Raw genomic sequence first — 7,503 nt, 5'->3', positions numbered from 1 at the left:
GTGGTGAAAGTACCTGCAAACCTCATATCCAACAAAGAACTAGTATCTAGAGTGTATCATAAACCCTTTGTTTTACATAAACTCTTTTTTTTTCATTTTATTTTATTATTATTATTATTATTATTATACTTTAAGTTCTAGGGTACATGTGCATAACGTGCAGGTTTGTTACATATGTATACTTGTGCCATGTTGCTGTGCTGCACCCATCAACTCGTCAGCACCCATCAACTCATCATTTACATCAGGTATAACTCCCAATGCAATCCCTCTCCCCTCCCCCCTCCCCATGATAGGCCCCGGTATGTGATGTTCCCCTTCCCGAGTCCAAGTGATCTCATTGTTCAGTTCCCACCTATGAGTGAGAACATGTGGTGTTTGGTTTTCTGTTCTTGTGATAGTTTGCTAAGAATGATGGTTTCCAGTTGCATCCATGTCCCTACAAAGGACACAAACTCATCCTTTTTTATGGCTGCATAGTATTCCATGGTGTATATGTGCCACATTTTCTTAATCCAGTCTGTCACTGATGGACATTTGGGTTGATTCCAAGTCTTTGCTATTGTGAATAGTACCGCAATAAACATACGTGTGCATGTGTCTTTATAGCAGCATGATTTATAATCCTTTGGGTATATACCCAGTAATGGGATGGCTGGGTCATATGGTACATCTTATCCTCTATATTTCTGTAGAGATTTGCCAGTATGTTAAAATAAGACATAGCTTGTGTTAGTGGTCTCACAGTCAAATCAGAGTTTCCCAAGAAGGAATTTTGCTTCCAGACAACTAGTTTAATGCTTTCCTTCTTATGACATTGTTAGAATGCAAAGAAAATCATAAATTTACAGTCTTTTTGAAGAAAACAAAAATCATTGAGAAAATATGTAAACTCTCTCAATTTCAGGGCTATCTCATAATAATCTTTTTTCCTTTACTTAACCTTAGTCTTTGAGTAGGAAACCATCCTCCTTCTTGACAAGGTTGATTCCTCCCCATGTGTCCTTGAGCCCATGTCTTCTTCGTCTGGTGCCTTTTGTCCCATATTTTATACCATCTTTCATTGTGTCACCAATCTCTCCTTCTTTGCTACTTCCTTCTTTTCAACCTGAAAACGTGCTTATGTTTTCCATGTCTTAAAAAAAAAACAAAAACAGGCCGGGCGCAGTGGCTCACGCCTGTAATCCCAACACTTTGGGAGGCTGAGGCGAGCGGATCACCTGAGGTCAGGAGTTCGAGACCAGCCTGGCCAACATGGCGAAACCCCGTCTCTACCAAAAGTACAAAAATTAGCTGGGCATGGTGACTGGCGCCTGTAATCCCAGCTATTTGGGAGGCTGAGGCAGGAGAATCGCTTGAACCCAAGAGGCAGAGGTTGCGGTAAGCTAAGATTGTGCCATTGCACTCCAGCCTGGGGAACAAGAGTAAAACTCAGTCTCAAAAAGAAAAGGGAAGAAAAGAAACCAAAATAGCAAAGACTAAGCCTTAATACCTGTACAGGTTATTACTTATTTTTTTTTTGTCTTAACCATCAGTGTTCTCTCTTGCTGTTTGTAATATAGTTTGGTGTTCTCCCACTCTACTAAAGTTGCTACCTAACACTCTGTAACATCTCTTTTTTTTTTTTTTTTTTTGAAATAGTGTCTCACTCTGTCACTCAGGCTGGAGTGCAGTGGCATGATCTCAGTTCACTGCAACCTCCACCTCCAGGGTTCAAGTGATTCTCCCACCTCAGTTTCCTGGGTAGCTGGTACTACAGGTGCCAGCTAATTAGCCACACCCAGCTAGTTTTTGTACTTTTAGTAGGGATGGGATTTCACCATGTTGACCAAGCTGGTCTTCATCTCCTGACCTTAGGTGACCTGCCTGCCTCGGCCTCCCAAAGTGCTGGGATTACAGGCGTGAGCCACCACGTCCGGCCTGTAACACTTCTAATTTGTTTCTTGACCTTTTTGCAGACTTTGATGTTGTCCCCAGCTTCTCATTCTTGACTCCCTGTCTGTCCTCTTTCTTCCCCAATCTGTTCTGATGTTACTGCTGACTTAATCTTTTAGTGTATTGCTGAACATACTGCCTCTCTGGTCAAAAACCATCCATGGCTTCATCAATCATTTGTCTATGAAGATAGCATTAATTTCCTACCAACCTGATTAAAATCCCTCTATGACTTGGTACCTTTTATCACTCTTTCTTGACTTACCTCTCCTGACACGTATCTAAAAAGAGTTTTTCCCTTTGTACTTGTTAGTTGTTTTCTCAGTCTTGTATTACGTTTCCTCCTCTTAGAATTTCACTTTCTTAATCTACCTGTCCAAGGCCCATATTTTAATGAGGGGCTATTTTAAAATGCTTTCTTCTGCCTGAAGTGTTATTCTGATCCTACAAACATGATGTGGACTCTCCTTCTTTTTTTTTTTTTTGAACTCCTCTGATTTGTTCTTTGATACCTTACAGAATAGGTCTCTTTCTGCTGTGTATTATAGTAATTTTGTTATTATTCCTACACTCCTCCTACAGCGTGTGTAGGTTGTTTAAAGAAAAACCCCTCAGTGGTTCACTCCTGTAATCCCAGCACTTTGCGAGGCTAAGGTGGGCAGATCGCTTGAGCTCAGGAGTTCGAGACCAGGCTGCCCAACACGGCAAAACCCTGTCTCTACAAAATATACAAAAATTAGCTGGGCATGATGATATGCACCTGTTTTCCCAGCTACTTGGAGGAGCTGAGGTAGGAAAATTGCCTTGGCCCAGGAGCTGGAGGTTGCAGTGAGCTGAGATCATGCCACTTCACTGCAGCCTGGGTGACAGAGTGACACCCTATCTCAAAAGAAGAAAAACAAAAAGGAACGCTAAAAAAAAAAAAAAGAAAAACTCCATGGAAAGAAGAAGAACCACTAACCTATTGCAGAACTTCCTTTTTTTTTTTTTTTTCAACAGAGTCTTGCTCTGTTGCCCAGGCTGGAGTTCAATGGCGCGATCTCAGCTCACTGCAAGCTCCGCCTCCCAGGTTCACGACATTCTCCTGGCTCAGCCTCCCAAGTAGCTGGGACTACAGGTGCTCGCCACCACACCTGGCTAATATTTTGTATTTTTAGTAGAGATGGGGTTTCACCATGTTAGCCAGGATGGTCTCGATCTCCTGACCTCGTGATCCGCCCGCCTCAGCCTCCCAAAGTGCTGGGATTATTGGCGTGAGCCACCGCACCCAGCCTTCCTTTGTTTTGTTAATCTCCTCCTTGAAAAAGCTGCACTCCATCCCAGGGTGGATGGAAAGGAGAAAGGCAGGCAATAACTTGTCCAAAATCACACACCAGAGGCAGAATTCGAAGCCATCTAGGACTAAATGAGCAAGAGGAGGGAGCAGTAATGGTACTCAGAGAAAGCAGCTGCAGCTGGAGGAGGACTACCCCAGAGGGGCGTGGTCTTCAGTAGAGGGCATGCCTACTGCCAAACTCTAGCCCAGGAGAGAGGGAGCCAGGGGATAAAGGTCCTGAGCCTTCTTCCATCTGCCCTCCAATCTGTTACTATTTTCCAATGGCTAAATCTAGTAGAAGCCACAGTGCAAGGGAACTTGTTGATTGAGTCCATGAAAGTCAGTCTCTTGGTCTTAGGAAGGTGTGAAAGGTAGAGTGTGAATTTGACTGGACTAATACAAAATTTCCAGTTTAGTAATGGAACACCAGTAATCCATCTTAGCCGTGTTGGGCTCAGATGGAGTCACAGGGAAAGACTGTGCCAATGACTAGGCAAAGAAAGCTTTGCATTGGCCTTGTAAGGCCAAAATCAATTAGGATGTCTGCCATCAGCAGACAGAATGACTACAACTAATTCTTGAATCTTATTTTAAGCATTGGTGAAATATGCTATGAACAATAGACAGCATCTACTAAAAGGCAATAATTTCTCATTATGATGAAGCACAACAGATATTTTCATCTGGGGTAGAGTGAGGTAATCTACTTGTTTATTGGAAAAGAGTCAAGGGAGAAATCACTGCTGCAACATTGTCATAGAGAGAATGCCAGCCTGGAGCCTGTCAGAGGAAATGGAAGACAAGAAGACTTCCTGGGAAGCAAAGTGCTTTTACCTTGAACATAACCAGAGCAGGTCACTTCATAGGCCGAATTAAGATGTATAATTTAGTGTGTGGCTCCTGCAGAGCTGCTGCATTTGAGTCCAAGTAGAATGAGGCAATGCTGTTTGAAATAGTCCTGTGAGCTCAGCATGGAATTGCAACGCCAGTGCATTTAACCCCACTGCACAGTGATTTCCTGTCATTTTGCTTTTTTTCTCTTAGGACTTACAGCTCTTTTCCCTCTGGTTTCTTGGATGAAAAATATGTGTGATGATTCCATACTGCATTCTGATTTTTTTTTTTTTTTTTTTTTTTTTTGAGACAGAGTCTCGCTCTGTTGCCCGGGCTGGAGTGCAGTGGCCGGATCTCAGCTCACTGCAAGCTCTGCCTCCGGGGTTCACACCATTCTCCTGCCTCAGCCTCCCAAGTAGCTGGGACTACAGGCGCCCGCCACCTCGCCCAGCAAGTTTTTTGTATTTTTTAGTAGAGACGGGGTTTCACCCTGTTAGCCAGGATGGTCTCCATCTCCTGACCTCGTGATCCGCCCGTCTTGGCCTCTCAAAGTGCTGGGATTACAGGCTTGAGCCACTGCGCCCGGCCCCCATTCTGACTTTCTAATGGATTGTCACAGAGAAGAGTTTGCCCTGCTCTAAAGCCTTCTTCTGACGTGGAACACACTAGAGGGTTGAGGTTGAAGTTCATTTGCTCAGGGAAGATGCTTTTTTCTTGAAACAACCAGCTAGTCAGCCTGGTTTGGCTCAGGTCGCAAGTTCAGTGAGCCTTCTGTGGGTTGTGGTTTTCATGTCAGTTGCATTTTCAAAGCTTTTGCAGTGCTCCATCCCATGTATGTGCCACCCAGTGGCCAGCCTAGGCCCTGGGAAATTATCTTATCTCTTCATTTCTTTTCAAAGCCATTCATATGCTGTTTAAGATCAGATCCACAATCCACAGGTTGGGGTTAATTCAGGTGTCCATGAATAAATTTACGGGTCACTTTGTAAGATCCTTCTCCATAATCTCCCCCATACTTCTGGGCTCTCTGAGGCTCTGATTTCAGTCCTCTAACTAGAAATCTAGGACTATTAACCCACCAACTCTTTGGCTACAAACTTCCTGCAACTCTGCCCACACCTGAAACCAACAAGAGGCAGAACAGAGTGAGAGAAAAAGGAATAGGGGTTTTCCCCCATACGTTTTGGGACTACAATTCCTCTAATCATAGAGAAATGTTCTCTTCCCCCAGAGTTTTAGGTGCCAACAAGAAAACGTCTTCCTATTCTTGATTCTGAATTACAGGACTTATCCTATAACTTCCTCTGTCTGTGCTGATATTCACTGCCATGTTTCAGGCACATTTGAGTCCAGGCTTAAGGGCTACTGAAGGATAAAGTTGAGAAACTTAACTGCTTTACAGTTGGGTGATATTTCAAAGCCTGGTCTTCCTCATCAATCTGCTTGCTACCATTTGCTTTTAGAGTGTTCAGATAGCTGCTGTATGCATATGCTGGTGTTTTTTGCAGTTGCATTCAGTGGGAGAGCTAGGTTAGAGTACACTTACTTTATCTTACATGGAATTGAAACACCTTATATACTGTATGATTCCTTCCAAATATGTTAACTTTAGCATAGATCTCGTTCTCTATCCCTTTACATCTAGCAGTGTTCTGGACATATTTGTTTGATTATTCCCCTGATATTCAATATTTCCAAAACTGAATTCATCTTCTTCTCCTGAAGCCTATTCCTCTGTGTGCATTTATCTTTGTGAATGGCACCACAATCTACCCAGTCACCTACATCTGAAATCACGAAACTAAATTCTTTCCTGTCACACATATTCAATTAGCCACCAGACCCTTTCAATTCTATCTTTTTATTTAATTTTTACTTATTTATTTAGAGACAGAGTCTCACTCTTTCACCCATGCTGGAGTACAGTGGCACAATCTCGGCTCACTGTAGCCTAGATCTCCTGGGTTCAAGCAATTCTCACGCCTTAGCATGAGACCCGAATAACTGGGATTACAGGCATGTGCCACCACGCCTGTCTGATTTTTTCTGTATTTTTAGTAGAGATGGGATTTTGCCGTGTTGGTTAGGCTGGTCTCAAACTCAAGTGATCCACCCACCTCAGGCTCCCAAAGTGCTGGGATTATAGTCATGAGGCACCATGCCTGGCCTGAAATCTGTCTTTTTAAATTGACTGTCTCTTCTCCATCCACATTGCTACTGCTTAATTTTAGCCATCAACACTTCTTTCTGGAATACTGAAAGACCTTTCTAAGTGATTTATACCACTAGTCTTACCCCCTACTTGTCTAGTCTCTACTTCTGAAGTAATCTTTTTATAACAAGTATAAATAAGTAGCTTAGGATTCTTCACTGGATCCTGGGATAGTGAAGCTCCTTTGTCTATGTTCAATACAAAGTTTCTTATAGCATACTGCTTCCCAGGGCCCAGAACAAAGGAACTGTGGTCCCAAGATCATAAGACAAACTCCCATTTCTTTTTTTTCCCTCTGTTCTGCTCCTCTTTGGCTCCGGATGTGTATACCACAAGTGTGGTAAGAGCATTCTATATGGAAGTTTCTGGGTGGATGAGGCAATAGTGTGAAGTTCTTTTTTTTTTTTTTTTTTTAATAATAGTAGCTTTATGCCTTGTGTTGTGGCTTTATTGGTATAAAATCCAATGTTATAATTTTCTAAATCTTGACTTGCGTTTCCCAACTGTGACTAACATACAGAGTTCTAACCATGACATTTTCTCCATTTACATAACCAAGACTTATAAAGACCAGGGGGAAAAAGTACTTGATCCTGTAAACAGGTACCACATGTCCGTAATTCTCATAAAGGATATGGCCTTTATATCAGTCCCTCTCTTCTTTTATTTCTAAATTAGAATCTTCATTGAGTATTTTTACTGTCTATACCAGCTGTAGTGAACTCCTGGTGCCCTTTTTCTAGATTTTATTGTTTAAGGGATGACCTCAGGAGGCAGCACTTTACCTGATCAGACATGCTGAAGCTCTCCAGTGAGTGTGGTTTTTTTAATTTTTTATTTTGAAAGACAGGGTCTTGCTGTGTCTCTCAGGCTGGAGTTCAGTGGTGCAGTGGCGCAATCTCAGTCCACTGCAGTTTCAGCCTCCCAGGCAATCCCCTTGCCTCAGCCTCACTAGCAGCTGGGAGTACAGACTTGCACCACATTCCCAGCTAATTTTCTTTCTTCCTTTCCTTCCTTTCCTTCCTTTTTCCTTCCTTTCCTTCCTTTTCCCTTCCTTCCCTTCCTTCCCTTCCTTCCCTTCCTTCCCTTCCTTCCCTTCCTTCCCTTCCTTCCCCCCTTCCTTCCCCCCTTCCTCCCTCCCTCCCTCCCTCCCTCCCTCTCTCTCTCTCTCTCTCTCTCTTTCTTTCTTTCTTTCTTTCTTTCTTTC

This window comes from Chlorocebus sabaeus, chromosome 26 (genome assembly GCF_047675955.1).
Source record: "Chlorocebus sabaeus isolate Y175 chromosome 26, mChlSab1.0.hap1, whole genome shotgun sequence".
NCBI classification, from domain to species: domain Eukaryota; kingdom Metazoa; phylum Chordata; class Mammalia; order Primates; family Cercopithecidae; genus Chlorocebus; species Chlorocebus sabaeus.
Note: the sequence above shows the minus strand (reverse complement) of the source record.